This window comes from Leptonychotes weddellii, chromosome 10 (genome assembly GCF_054177405.1).
Source record: "Leptonychotes weddellii isolate Sample4059 chromosome 10, ASM5417740v2, whole genome shotgun sequence".
NCBI lineage: Eukaryota > Metazoa > Chordata > Mammalia > Carnivora > Phocidae > Leptonychotes > Leptonychotes weddellii.
Genome location: NC_138378.1, coordinates 38,882,215 through 38,896,750, shown reverse-complemented (window position 1 = coordinate 38,896,750; position 14,536 = coordinate 38,882,215).

Sequence of the window (14,536 nt, the reverse complement as noted above, 5' to 3'; positions counted from 1 at the left end):
ATTTATAGGGGCACCTGGGTGATACAGTCGGTTGAGCATCTGACTCTTGGTTTCAGCTCAGGTTGTAATCTCAGGGTCGTGAGATGGAGCCCTGCATCAGGCTCTGCACTGGCTATGGAACCTGCTTAAGACTCTCTCTCTCCCTCTCCCTCTGCCCCTCCCCCACCTCTAAAATAATCTTTAAAAAAAACCATATTAAAAACAAATAAATAAATAATAAAAATAAAACATATTTATAGAGAACTTTTAAGGACATGAAAATGACAACAAATGTTCCAAATGTTAGTGGTCTATCTCTGAGTGATAAAATTAGGATGACAATTTCCTTTCTACTTTCAGTGTTTTACAAATTTTCTTCAATGAGAATGTGTTTCTTGAACAGATAAAGTAAAATATAAAAAACCCTCCCGTATCTGAGTTTAAAGGTATTTCTACTCAACATTTTTCTCTCACTTCTTTTTTTGAGTTCTCCTTCTCTTCTATTCTTAGAGGTGTTTTGCAAATAGTAGGTATTTTTTAAGTGTTACAGAAAGAATGTTCAAAGAAGGAACCGGTTTTACAGGGTTAGTCCTATAAAACCACTATGTTCCCTTGGAACTGGTAGCAGTCTGCACCTTGTCCTCCCCCAAACCCCACTAAGGCAGAAAGAAGTGTAAGGACTTACTCCTGTCTCACTGACAACTTCTGCCAAGTTCTTTTGGGGTGGTTAGGTAGTTAGGGTGCAGACACCAAAACAGAAACATGCCACTGCCAACATTTCCTTGCTGGGCTATAGAAGGTTGAGCAATCAATATGGTGGAGAAAGGGAAAATAGATTCACATAAAACACAAGGGGCGAAGTTGACACATCTACATGAGATTACTCTCATTATTATTGTTGTGGTGTAGGTTAGTTTTTCCTGATTTTTCTTTCCATGCCTGACATTAATCACCAGTAACCAGCCTCCTAAAATAGACCCTTTTGTGATTCACTTATTCTCCTCGAAGATCTTCTCCTGCTCATCTTTCCTGCGGTTCTCTTCTAAAGCCAGGAAAACTTTGTTGTTATTTTTCCCTCTTCTGTTTCTGACATGAAAGGCAGCTCCGCTTTGCCAGGTGGCTTCCGTCGACGCCTGAAGCAGCTGGAATGCACACCATCAGAGCACAACCCGCCCCTTTCTTGACTCCCAGGAGGAACACGGAAATTGGGACAGAGCATCGGGACACAGAGAAACTAAAGATGACAAACACCTTCCATCTGAAGAGCATGTCCAACTCATCCCAAATCTCCCTCCACCATCATTTCGATTGATCACCACAAACAACCCTATTACTATTTCTTTGCCTTGGACCTTCTTAGGCAGCCTCTCAACACCACTGTCCAAATGCTCTCCCCCGGGATGGCTACCCTCTGCCCATGGACCCAGTGACAAGAACTGGGTCTGGTCCTTGGGAGCCTCCACCGTCCCTTGACCAAAAAACCCAGTTCACTCCCACTTTCCTACTCAGTCTTCAGAAACGGATCCTCTGGGAAGAGTCAACCTCACCAACTGGTAGAAAGTACCTGGTTCACCATCTTGTCAGAGACCAACAGAAAAGAGTGCCATGATTGATTAGTAATGCCTGTCTGTGAGGGGGACCCAGGAGTAGCATATCTGCCAACCGCTATCTCTTACTGGATCCATCCCCCCACCTCCCCCAAGGCTGATACTTCTATCTTTGTCACCTCATTCATACCTTTAGATGGCGTGGGAGGTTTCTCTCATATACAATAGAAAAAGCAACTGGATAACTTCACTCATGCATTGGGATGCCCAGGTCACAGCACTGCCTCATTCCAGCCAGGGGGACTGAACTGGCCACTGAGGACACGGAGAACACCATGGATCCCTTCTGTGTCCACACTCTCAAAGTTAATCCTTTCCTCTTTTGTGCTGCTTTTCCCTCTTCTCGTTATACCCCTATACTTGTCCCTACTCTTCTTGCTCCATTGATGTTTCTATATTGTAATAAATCAGTCGCATGTGGCTTTATCCCCCAGTAGGACTGTCGAGACTGTTAAGGCAGGGATGAGTTTGTTCAGAGTGGACTGGCCTAGAAAGGGCCCTCAAAAAACATTTTTGAATGGAATTGGACTGAATCTCTGGACAAAGATCTAAAAGTCAATTCTCTTAGTCTCTGTCTGGACATTAAAGGGAAAAGAGAAACAGAAAAGCTATAAAATTGAGCTCCAAGCCCCACCTTTTCTAAATCAACTGTGCCAATCCTCTATAATTTCACAATTGTTCTCACATGTAAGTACAAGGATACTCACGTGGAATTTCAAAGAAATTGGAATCTTCCAGATGGGGTATAATTTGGCACCCACATTCAAATACTCCCCCCTTACACACACACACACACACCATATATATTTAAGAACACTAGACATTCTGCTAAAATTATGGGTACTTTGGGTTGGGCCACCCAAATATCGTTGAAGGCCATCAAGCTTCTCAGACTGAGTTCTAAGAGTTTTCCAAAGCAATCAAATAAAGAAGAAAGACAGGCACAAGATTTTAGCAAATTCTATAAAGCAATTCAAAATCAGATTTTGAGAGGTTCCTTTTTGAAATTCCATTTGCTGACAGTATTTATTAATACAATCCTTCAGCACAGGAAATCATTCACTGAACAAACATGAATATATTTCTAAATTCATGCATTAACACTGTTCCATTATTTCACCCAAAGTTCTCTCTACAAAAAGAAAAAAAAGCACCTTAATTTTACACCTTCTAGCCAGAACAGTCCCATCAGCCCAAGCAGCTGCAACTTTTGGTAATTTTTCTTGGTAGAAATAAAATTTAAATTCTTCAAATACTTCAAAGGTTTGGGGCTTTGTTTTAAACCATTTGGAAAACAGTGCTGATGTCAAATGTACTCCTAGGAATTAGGTTACTTATGTCAGGATGATTTTTGATGAAAATGTAGGGAAAATACCACCTGTGAAGGTGGATGCAGCTGAAATTATGCCCCCACCATGGCCATCAATCCCAAGTTGTCACTCTGCCTTGTATGTTTCAATTTTGCCCCCATGCATGTGGCCAGGGTACCGATGGCATGTGGTGATTTGTTTATGCCCTTGTGTCAAACTGAAAAGGAATTTGAAGCATCTAAGAGGCCACTGATAGAAAACTCCTCCAAATTTTGTTTTCTCAAACATGAATCTATTTTCCTAGCTGTAAGCTTTACTTCACAGAAGGAATGGGAAGATGGAATCAAGATGGATGATCTAGTGGTACTGGTGGGTCCTGGTTTTCTGGAAGAGCCTGGGGGAAGAAGGACTGAAGGGGCTGTTCCAACGCTCAGTCATACCCACAGCTACTGGAGGGGATGCTGGGAGTGGGCCGTCTCAGTGACACAGTGACCAGGGATGATAGTAAAACACATTAGATCTTGGAATTAAGACTCTGGGGGACCGGGGAGCAAGGGGGACTCCTGACTTTCAGAGACAGCCATGCCAGCAAGAGTTCACCCTAAGGCCAGAGGACCATCACTGGGGAGCGACCCCTCTGGGATGTGTCACTGTGCGTGCTGTCTCTGCTCTTGGTACTCTGGGAGAGCAGATGGAAAGAAACTGAGCTGGCTCTTAAAAATAAAGCTGTGTTGGGGCGCCTGGGTGGTTCAGTTGATTAAGTGTCCAACTCTTGATCTCAGCTCAGGTCTTGACCTCAGGGTGGTGAGTTTTAGCCCCATGTTGGGCTCCACATTGGGTGTGCAGCCTACTTAAAAATAAAACAAACAAATAAATAAATAAATAAATAAAGCTGTGGGTGCCGGACCATCTTGCTTGGGAGTAAGGGGAAAGAAGCATGGCACAGCCAGGGGAGAAGCCCCTACACTTCTCCGACTGTGCTATCATTCCCACGAGGCAGCGTGTGCTGCAGGATGGCTGGCTCGTACCTGCAACAGACCACAACTGACCAACCTGCCTCCAGGGCCCATCAGCACCATGCTGTAACACACTGATGTCTGCGTGGAACAGAATGAAAACTCAGGCCCCAGTCATCAGCTTGGCAAACTGTCCGCTTGCACTGAGGTGAATTAACAAATGCATGAGGGGGGAGGCCGATAGATGTGCAGAAGAAGAGCTGGGGGTGAAACTGGGACCCCTGTTTGGCTCCTGTTTCCTGGTAGCGCCTATTAAAGGTCTACTTACCAGGTACCTTGTACTCAGTGGCTCTCACTGACCACCATGGCATGTTGGTAAAGGCATTTTTATTTGCCCCCAGGGCAATGTCCTAAGAACCTAAGGATTTCGACAAGGAGAAAGGCCATCAGCTTATCCAGCCCAGTATTTCATTGTCTGAATGAAATTCAGACAAATTCACGCAAAAATTAAGCTCCACAAAGGACCGCAGGCTGTTTTGTTAACTAACACATTCCTAGCTCCCTGGAGAGCACCTGGCACATATAAGAGATGCTCAGAAATTTTTGCTAAATGGAACTGAGTTCTGAAAGAGATACCAAGGAATCCCCAGCGGCAGGCTCAGAATTCTTCCCTTGTAGTAAAGCAGAGAGAATGTGTGGTGGGAGGGAGTGAAGACAGATGACCACAGTGTTGGTTTCCCTTGGCCCTTATCAAACTATGGGACCTTAATAAAGTCACGCACTTGCCTTGACCCTCGGTTTCCTCATCTGTGCCAAGAAAAGAGTTGACTCCAGCAGTGTTTTCCAACTATGTTATGTTGAGCCCCGAAGCTTAACAGAGGTGCTTCCGTGTGCGAGGTGTATACAAAACTTTGCCTTCATCTTCATCTGCTTTATCATGAGAGCTCCCACAAATTTTTGTTTGACTGATGGATTCCACTGATAATAATAATAAAAGGTTGTTAAAACTACTTGACTCTTTTGCCCCCTAAAGTCTCTCCCACCCAACAATATTTATAATTCCCTAAGTCTGGCTACATCAGCCTTATAGCTCCCAGAATACCCCAAAATCCATATGCTGTCTTCACTACCTGGAATGGCCCTTCCCTGGCCACCCATGGCTACATCTTTGCCAGAATAACTCCCTCTGCATCCTGTTATCCTCAGATGAGTCAGAGTCCCTGTTATTTGTCTCATGACACTCTGTCCTATTTATTAATAGCACTACCCAAAGTTAAAATTAAATAAATCAATGTGATCATTGGTCTGATGTCTGTTCCTCTTGCTAGATTATCATTTCCATGAGGATGATGGCAGAGACTGGGTCTGTGATGTTGCCCTCAGACCTGAACTCATATGTCTTACTCAGTAACTACCTCTTGAATAAATAAATGCATGCATGCATGAATGAATGATAAATTTAACAGGCATTCAGATAATGCCTAAGAGCTGCATAAAATGTTGCATCACAGTTAATTACTGTGGGGGTAGATCCCATATACCTTAAGATGTTGGACAAGGCAAGGCCAGGGTCACACTTCTCATAGAAAGGTAGAGAAGCAATACTGGCCCTTCCACAGTCCTCTGGCTCATTCTCTGTCCTATGTGATAGCTCCAAGGGATGCACCAGTGGCAAGTTGGGAAGGGCTAGCCATTGCCCAGGGGTGCATCTTCCAGACCTGGGCTGTCTAATATGGAAGCCACTAGTCACATGTGGTTATTTAAATTTACAGTGATTAAAATGAAATAAAATTAGAAATCCAGTTCCATAGTCACACTAGTCACCTTTCAAGTAAGTGCTCAACAGCCCTATGTGGCTAGTGACTACTGTCCTGGACAGTGTGGACAGATAGGGACCATTCCCACCACCACAGAACGTTCTTTTGGACAGCACTGTGCTAACATCCACTAAGCTCAACACATGTCATATTTCTGGGTCTTCTTGGACCACATCGTTCTCTGTCTGGGTTTTGCCCTCCTTCCTAACATCATAAACCGGAACTAGCTGCAACCGGATGTTCACAGCGGATCTTTTCTGAAAGGACAGAAGTCAGATTTTAAAAGGTTTTGTCTGTCGAAGAGGCTAACTTCTCTGATCTGTTCCTTCTGCCCAGTAGATTTTAAATGTTCTGTTTGTTTTCATTATTTTCATGCTCTTTGCTGGCAACACTTCCTTTCAAGGCTGGCCCTCTCAATATTGTGCGGATGTGCCTGGCTGTCTCATTGTCCTCCTCTTTGAGGATCTGGCCTCATTCTCTATGTGCCCTAACTCTATGCAGTTGGGCTAAGTCCTTGGTTGATTTTTCAATAGTTCTGTGCTTCTGAGACCCTGGTTCATTTGCATCTGGAGAAAACTTTAAGCTATTGAAGAATCGCTCTGATGTCTGCGTTCATCTCTCTCTTTTCATATCATGGTTGGGAAAAACAGCTGGAGAGAAAGCCTACGCAAATCTGCTTGCCTGAGATGGAGTCTCTTCATTTTCTGGCTTATTCCTACTGAGATCACTGTGGATTTGATTATTTTGTGATCATTTCCTCCCAGGCTTCTGTCTAATCTTTAGATTAGAGCTTTAGAGCTGTAATTCCTTCTTCCCTCTTTCATAACATTACATTAAAAAGGGATTTCTGCCTTAGTTGCTCCTGCTTTTCCTGATGCTTGTAAATAATCCTCATGCAGCCTGACCCCCGGCGTTGTTTGCGTTCCTCCAGAAGCAGACACCTGACACCAAGATTCAAGGGCAAGGATGCTTTTGGGAGGTGAGCCTAGGAACCACAGTAGGGTATGCAGGAATGAGACAGGGCAGTGATGGCATTCATTGGAAGGTGTGTGACAAAACCAGCTACCACCGTGGCCAACCAACCGGGACTAACCTCCCTGGGGAATTCCAGGAGGTGATGTAACCCATGCGATTCTGAGGCAAGGGAGCTGGGGTATTTACACACCAACTCTCACAGTGGTTTGTTGATTCATAGACAAAGGTATTATTTCCCACATTTTCAGCTTCCACTAGATAAGCAAAACATGGTTCACCAGCCAAAGAATGCCCTCAGACAAAGAACTGCAGGTGCTGGGAATGAGAACCGGGCAGCCGTGTCCTGGAGCAGTGAGGCCGAGTGGCTCTGGGCAGTGTCCCCAGAGCAGCTGCCCCTAAACTGGTTCCTAACCAACCTCCTTTGGGAAATCCTTTGGGACAAGTCACATCATCTTTCCATGCCCAGTATTCCCAGTATTCTCATCAGCCCAAAGGAGGTTCCAAAGTTGATGATCCCCAAGGATCTGCGAGTTTTTGTAAATTCTTTCAGGCTCCTAACTGCTTTCCAACAGATATCTGAGTGAATGCCTGTTATAAACCACATGTTTGTGCAGCACCTCCCACCAAAATCCCTCTGCTGAAATCCTAACACCCAATGTCATGGTATGAGGAGGTGGGGCCTTTGGGAGGTGATCAGGCCACTGGGCGAAATCCTCTTGAACGAGATTAGTGCCCAAATAAAACAGCCCCCCAGAGAGCTCTCTTGCTTTTTTTCTACCATGTAAATTAAATGGCTGTCTAGAAACCAGGAAGAGAGTCCTCACCAGAACCTGATCATGCTTCATGCTGATCTTGGGACTTCGAGCCTCCGGAACTGTGAGAAATCAATGTCGGTTATGCCACCTGATCAATGGTATTTTTTTACAGCAGTCTGAACTAAGACAGGGCCCCACTTTGTGAGCACCAAGCCTGAGACAGACATCAGCTGTAACGATGCCCTTGGTCTCCAAATCTTTCACAGTTACCTCAGCCACTTTGGGGCTATTGGCTGCTTGAACTGTTCTTGACTTCTCCAAGTACTTCTCCCCTGGGAGAAGACAGAACCTCATTCTGTCACTGTCGGCACCACCCACCTCTGCGGAATGGTTCTTCAGCTACTTTCTGACCTCAGGATTTTTTTCTGACATTCTAGGTGTTGTCTTGGGGGCCGCAGTCCCTTCAGACCCCAGCCAGTCCCCCTCCCAAAATAGGAAGGGAGTTTATCAAGTGTCAGGTGTAATCTAAGTGCTTCATACTATTCCATTCCCACGACAACCCTATGGGACATGGGTGGAAACTGAGAAAACCCAGGCACAGAGATTTAAACATTTGTCCCAGATCAAGCTTCTGGCCAAGACTGAGTGACGGGAACTAGATTTATCCTCCTGCCTGAAACAACCAGGAAAATGTGCACTATATATGAAGCAATAGTTTTCAAGACAATGGGCATCAGACATGGAAGGGCAGGGATCTCGAAAGATGGGAAACAAATGTCACGAGCCTGAGGAACACCCCAGCTTGCTGCCTTGAGACAGTTCCCAGGCTGCACAACACAGGGAGAGAGAATATGGAGGGAGATTGGCAGACCCTTTGAACAGAGGAGACAGCTCAGCCTGAGCTCTCAGGACAGGGTACTGGGGGAGAGAAGAGAGCTGCGAAGAAGGAGCCCCCTGGAAGGTTGCAGAGGATCAGCCTCAAGCATTCAGCCAAGTACTTACCAGCACATGCGACCCAAAGCTAGGAAGGAACCACTCGAAAGGATTAGAGGTCACAGTGCCCGGTGCTCACAAAGGGCTGGGAACAGTGCCCATTCCCACCAGCCAGCTTGGAGAAGCTCAAGATTCATGGGGCAGTGGGTGGAGTGCACAGTAGGCTCTCCCCTTTGCAGTGGGAAACAATGAGCCCTCCTAAGCACCGACTACCATGATCTTGCCAAACAAATAAAAAAAAAAGCAAGATCCAAAAGGATCAAACCGTTTCCAAGTAACTTAACCAAATCCCAGAACAAAACTCCAGAATATTTACAGGAATACAAAAATACCCAGCACCTAACAAGGTAAAATTCACAATGTCTGGGCAGCCAGTTACCGGAATGCAAAAGAGCAGGAAAATAGGACCCATAATGAGGAGAAAAAGCATCAGTTAAAACCAACCAAAAACTGACACAGATGTTGGACCTGGCAGACAAGAACATTAAAATAGTTGTTACAACTGCATTCCGTAGTTCAAAAAGTTACGTAGAGACAAGGAAGATGTTAACAAGATTCAAACTGAGCTTCTCTGGATGGAAACTACATCTGAGATGAAAACATACTGGACAGGATTAATGGCAGATTGGGCATTTCAAAAAAAAAAAAAAAGATTAGTGACTTTCAAGATACAGTAATAGAAACTAAAATAAAACAGAGCACAAAGATATTTCAACATCCCTCTCTCAATAATTAATATAACAAGTAGATGGAAAATAAGTCAGGAGACAGTAGACTTAAACAATCCTATCAACCAACAAGACATAACTGACATTTGTGGAACATTCCACCCGGCAATAGCAGAAAGCATGTTCTTTGCAAGGACACATGGAACATTTATCAAAATAAACCATATTCTGGGCCATAAAACTAGTCTCAATTAATTGGAAAGGAATTAAGTTATACAAAGTTTGTCCCTGTCCACAATGGAATTAAATTAGAAATGAATCCCCAAAAGATATCTGAAAAATCTTCCAAATACTTGGAGACAAAATAATACATTTCTAAATATTCCATATGTCAAAGAATGCAAAGAGAATTAGAAAGCATTTTGAACTGAATGAGAATAAAAATACCATGTCAAAATTTGTGGAATGCCACCAAGTAAGGGGAAATACGCAGTACTATATATCTATACTGCAAAAGAAGAAAAGTCTCAAACCAATGACTTCGGCATCCACCTTAAAAGAACAAGAAAAGAGGAACCTCCATATGGGTTTCCACAGTGGCTGCACCATTTTACAGTCCTGTCAACAGTGCACGAGGGTTCCCTTCTCTCCACATCCTCGCTAACAATTACCTGTGTGTGTGTGTGTGTGTTTTCTAATTCACAGTCATCCTAACAGATGTGAGATATCATGATGGTTTCTATTTGCATTTCCCTGATGATGAGTGATGTTGAGCACTTTTCATGTATCTGTTTTTGGCGATTTGTATGTCTTCTTTAGAGAAATGTCCATTCAGTTCATTTGCCTATTTTTAAATTTGATTATTTGTGCAGTTTTTGTTTTTGTGTTGTTTTTTGTTTGCTTGTTTGCTATTGAGTTGTAGGAGTTCCCTATATATTTTGAATATTGTTTTGCAGATATACAGTTAACAAATACTTTCTGCCATTTCATAGACTGCCTTTTCATTTTGTTGTTTCTTTTGCTGTGCAGATGCATTTTACTTTGTTGTAGTCCCCAAAGAGAATTACTATATGATCTAGCAATTCCACTTCTAGATATATATCCAAAGGGACTGAAGTCATGATCTCAAAGAGATATCTGCACTCTTATGTTCACTGCAACATTATTCACAATAGTCAAGACAAGGAAGCAACATACATGTCCATTGACAGATGTATGAGTAGAGAAAATATGGCATATACATACAATGGAATATTATTCAGCCTTAACAAAGAAGGAAATCCTGCCATTTGAGACAACATGAATGAACCTGGAGGACATTATGCTAAGTGAAATAAGCCAAACACAGAAGTGCAAGTACTATGTGATACTACTTACATGAAGTATTTGAAATAGTCAAACTCACAGAAGCAGAGAGTAGATTAATGATTTCCAGGGGCTATGGGCAGGAGGAAACAGGGAAGTGTCAGTCAAAGGGTGTAACCAAAGTTTCAGTTACGTGAGATGAGTAAGTCCTAGAGATCTACCATACAGCATACAGTGTACAGTTAAGAATACTATATTGTAGGGGTGCTTGGGTGGCTTGGTCAATTAAGCATCCAAACCTTGATCTTGGCTCAGGTCATGATCTCAGGGTGAGACTGAGCCCTGTGCTGGTTTCCATGCTGGGTGTGGAGCCTGCTTGAGATTCTCTCTCCCCCTCTCCTTCTGCAATGCCCCCTCCCCCTTGAGCTCTTTTTTCTCTCTCTCTCAAAAGAGAATACTACATTGTATACTTTTGCTAAATTTTTCTAAGAGGGTAGATCTTATGTTAAGTGTTCTTATCACACAAAAATAATGATAAATAATTCAAGAAGGCAGAAGAAAACTTTTGCAGGTGATGGATATGTTTATGGCACAGGCTGTGGGTGAGTTTCACAGATGTGTACTTCTCTCCAAACTCCACAACTTATATCCATGCAATATGTACACCTTTTTGTATGTCAAACATACCTCAACAGGGTGGTTAAAAAAAAAGAAAAGCAGGGATGCCTGGGTGGCATAGTCTGTTAAGCATCTGACTCTTGGTTTTGGCTCATGTCATGATCTCAGGGTCCTGGGATTGAGTCCCATATCAGACTCCATGCCCAGCATGAAGTCTGCTTGGGATTCTCTCTCCCCTCTCCTTCTGCCTCTCCCCTCCATGCTCACGTGCATGTGCTCTCTCTTTCTCTCTCTCTAAAATAAATAAATATATCTCTTAAAAAAAAGAAAAGAAAATTAAATTCAAAGTAAGTAGAAGATAGAAAATAATAAAGATCAGAGTGGGAATTAATGAAATAGAAAACAAAGCAATAGACAAAATTGATGAAATCAAAAGTTGGTGCTAGAGATCATTAATAAAATTGATAATCCTCTATTCAGACAGATAAGGAACAAGGGGGGTGACATGAGTAGAATGTACATGTGTATGTACACAGGCATACGTATATATTTAAAAGATACTATATAAATATTACGAACAATTTTATGCCAATAAATTTGACAACTTAGATGAAATGAACAAATTCTTTGACAAACACTAACTACTAAAGCTCATTCAAGAAGAAATAGATAATTTGAACAGCTAACTAACTACTAAAGAAACTGATTTCATAGTTAAAAACCTTAACGTGAAACTTGAGGCCCAGATGGCTTCATTGGCAAGTTGTATCAAACACGTAAGAAAGAAATAATACCAACCCTACACAAACTTTTCCAGCTCCCATGCAACTTATATTATGAGGCCAGTATTATCCTGTTACTACCAAAACCAAACACAGACATTACAAAAAAAGAGGAACTACTCACCAATATCCCTTATGAACACAGATACAAAATTCAAAATAAAATTTTAGCAAACCCAAAAAATACATAAAAAGGATATTTCATGACCAAGTGAGATTTATTCTAGGAGTCAAAGCTGGTTTGACATTCAAAAATCAATTAATATAATTCACTATATTAACAAATTAAAAACAAGAACCACATGACCATCTCAATAGATGTATAAAAAGCACTTAACAAAATCCAATATCCATTCTTTTTTTTTTTTTTTTAAGATTTTATTTACTTATCTGACAGAGAGAGAGACACAGTGAGAGAGGGAACACGAGCAGGGGGAGTGGGAGAGGGAGAAGCAGGCTTCCTGCTGAGCAGGGAGCACAATGTGGGGCTCGATCCCAGTACTCTGGGATCATGACCTGAGCTGAAGGCAGATGCTTAATGACTGAGCCACCCAGGCGCCCTTCCAATATCCATTCTTGATGAAAACTCTCAGCATACTAAAAATACAGGGACTTCCTCACTTAATAAAGGACATCTAGAAAAATCCTATAATTTATATCATATTGAACGGTGAAAGACTGAATACTTTCCCCCTAATAAAGAACAAGACAAGAGTATCTACTCTCTCCACTTCCATTCAAATTATGGCAGTTCTAGTCAGTGCAATAAGGCAAGAAAAAGAAACAAAAGGCACTTGGATTGAAGAGAAAAAAGTCAAACTGTATTTATTTGCAGACAACATGATCCTCTATGTAGAAAATCTAATGCTAATATACATAAAGCTACTAGAACTAAGTGTGAATTTAGCATGTTGCAGGATATAAGATCAATATGCAAAAACCTATTGCATTTTTAAGTGTTAGCAATGAACAACCAAAACTTGACATTAAAACAGGTTTCTCACTTCCTATTAGCATCTCACTTGCTACTGGAATCTTACGTCCTGTTGTGAGGTTCTAAGAGAGCGATGTAATACTCCTCCCCTGTCCCATCTTTGAGGTTCTCATAAGACCGTGTCAAGAATTAACAGCCTTTTGGGGCAGAGCAAGATGGTGGAGGAGTAGGAGACCTGGATTTCGTCTGGTCTCAGGAATTCAGCTGGATAGGGATCAAACCATTCTGAACACCTACGAACTCAACAGGAGATCAAAGAAAAGAATAGCAACAACTCTCTGAACAGAAATGAGACCACTTTCTGGAAGGTAGGACATGCGGAGAAGTGAATCCGAGGCGATATTCGGGAGGATAGACGGCATGGGAGGGGGCCTCCGTCTGCTGCTTCTGGCAAGTGACAGAGCAGCAGAACACAAAATCGGAACTTTTAGAAGTTGGCTCCGCTGAGGGACGTCACTCCAGTGACTAAGCGGGGGATGGAACGCTCACGGGACAGTGTGGTCTCAGGACCCTTGGGGTCACAGAAAGACCGGGAGTGCCTGAGTGCAGCAGAGCTCCCAGGTATCGGAGCGGGGAAGCCAGCTGCAGTGACGGAGCCGAGGAGCGGGCTCTCAGCCTAGGGTTGTCATAAACCGTGAAACGAGGCACAGTCGGGCCACTGCTCTTCCAGCAGGGACCCAACAAGCGGCAGATCTGGCAGATCTGGGGAGACTCCCCTTCTTCCCCTGGGAGGAGCGGTGCAGGAGCGCACCGCAGGGATCTGCTGGGTTTGGAGACTCCACTCAGGGTCATGTGCCAGAGATAGAAATGCTCGGTCACAGGCTGGATGAGCGAGTGCGGCCGGAGACTGGGGAGATGGGAGTGACTGACTGTTTTTCTCTGGGGGCTCACTGAGGAGTGGGGCCCCGAGTTCTCAGCTCCTCCAGGGTGGAGATTGGGAGACCACCATTTTCACTCTCGGCCTCCAAAGCTGTACCGAAAGCTTGCAGGGAACAAAAGCTCCAGAGAGCAAACCCAAGCAGATTAATTAGCCTGGACCCACAAGGGTGGGGCAATTCCGCCTCCGGCAAAGACATTTGGAAACCACGGCAAAAGGCCTCTCCCCCAGAAGATCAGAGAGAACAGCCAGCCAAGACCAAGTTTACTGATCAATGAGAACGGCAGAACTCCAGCACTAGGGGAATACAGCACATAGAATTCATGGCTTTTTTACGATGATTCTTTAGTCTTCCAAAGTTAATTTTTTTTTTAACGGTCTTTTTTTTTTTTTGTGGAACTTTTCCTTTTCCCTTTTTCAACCAACATCTTATCAATCCCTTTTTTAAAAAACATTTTTATTTTTCATTTTTAGAGTCATATTCTATCCCTTCATAGTAGTTACCCTTATTTTTGGCATAGATACATAAGTTATTCTCTCTTTAAAATTTTGAGATACAGTTTCTTCTAACAGATCAAAATATACCCTAAATCTCTAGTGTGTGGCTTTGTTCTAGTCTCCTGCCTGATCACATTCTCTCCCCTTTCTTTCTTTTTTTTTTAAATCCTCTTCTTTCTTTTATCAAACAACTTCTTATCTTATCAATTCCTTTTATAAAATTTTTTATAATTTCCATCTTTACAGTCATATTCCATCCCTTCATCATATCAACCCTTACATAAGTTTTTCTTTCTTTAAAATTTTGGGAGGCACTTTCTTCTAATACACCAAAATACACCCAAAATCTAGTGTGTGGCACTGATCTGTGCAACCAGCCTGATCATATTTGATCATATTCTG